Source organism: Orycteropus afer, unplaced genomic scaffold, assembly GCF_000298275.1.
Source record: "Orycteropus afer afer isolate SDZICR_OR568_19922 unplaced genomic scaffold, OryAfe1.0 scaffold00139, whole genome shotgun sequence".
In the NCBI taxonomy this organism is placed as follows: Eukaryota; Metazoa; Chordata; class Mammalia; order Tubulidentata; family Orycteropodidae; genus Orycteropus; species Orycteropus afer.
The window spans coordinates 1,923,353-1,924,625 of NW_006921726.1; positions in this window are offsets into that span (position 1 = coordinate 1,923,353).

Consider the following 1,273-nt stretch of genomic DNA (forward strand, 5'->3'; position numbering starts at 1 on the left):
ACTGTTCTTCTAGTTTCATGGCAGAGGAAGCAGTTGTTCATAGAAGCAATTACCCACACATTTCATTCTTCCTTCTTATTCCTGACTTTCTTTCTTCCTGTGTTGCTCCAGGAGAATAGAGGCCAATTGTTGTGCCTTGTTTGGCTATTTACAAACTTTCAAGACTGTAGGAACCCTGCAACAAACTAGGAGGTAGAACAGAAGCACTAAACACGTTATTAGGCCTATTAACTGGGATGTCCTGTGAAACCATGACCCTAAACCTCCAAACCAAGAAACAAATTCCATAAGGTGTTTGGCTGTACATAAGCATCCTCAGCTTGTTATTGTTGTAAATCGTACTATAGTATCTTAAAAGCCTAAATATACGTAAACTTACCATATGACTCAGCAATTACAGTATGGGCATTTATCACAGAGAAATAAAAATATATGTCCACACAAAAATGTGTACATGTATGTTCAAAGCTGCTCTATTTATTAAAGCCAAAATACCGGAAACAAGCTAAATGTTCATCTCTAGGTGAATGAATAAACAAACTGTGAAACATCCATACCATGGACTACTCAGCAATAAAAAGGAATAAACTATTGATATATATAACGACTTGGATAAATCTCAAGATAATTATGCTGAATAAAAAAAGCTAGTCTCAAAAAGTTACATACTGTATAATTCCATTTATATAATGTTCTCAAAATGACAAAATTATAGAGATGCAGAACAGATTAATAGTTGCCGCATTTGGGAGGAAGGAAAGGAGATGTGTGTGATTATAAAGAGGTAGTACAAAGGATTATTTGGTGTTTGGCACAGCTCTGTATCTTGACTGTGGCAGTGATTTGATGAATCTACTTATGTAGTAAAATTATGTACAACTGTACACATATATACACACAAATAGAGTGCATGTAAAACTGGTGAAATCTGAATAGGCCTGACTGTGGACCTGGTCTTGATATTGTATTATAGTCATATATAAGGTGCTACCATTGAGAGAATCTTGGGTGAAGGGAACAAGGACACCTCTGTGTACTATTTTTGCAACTTCTTGTGAATCTGTATTTCTAAATAAAAAATAAAGCAAATTGTCAAAATGTTCAGATACAATAAATTTGGGTGGTGGTTATATGGTGTTTGTTATATTATCTCCAATTTTCATGTATGTATGTAATTTGTTGTTGTTGTTGTTGTTATGTGCCGTCGAGTCGGCCCCGACTCATAGCGACCCCTCCTTGGGTTTCCGAGGCAGTATCACTACGGAAGTAGGAT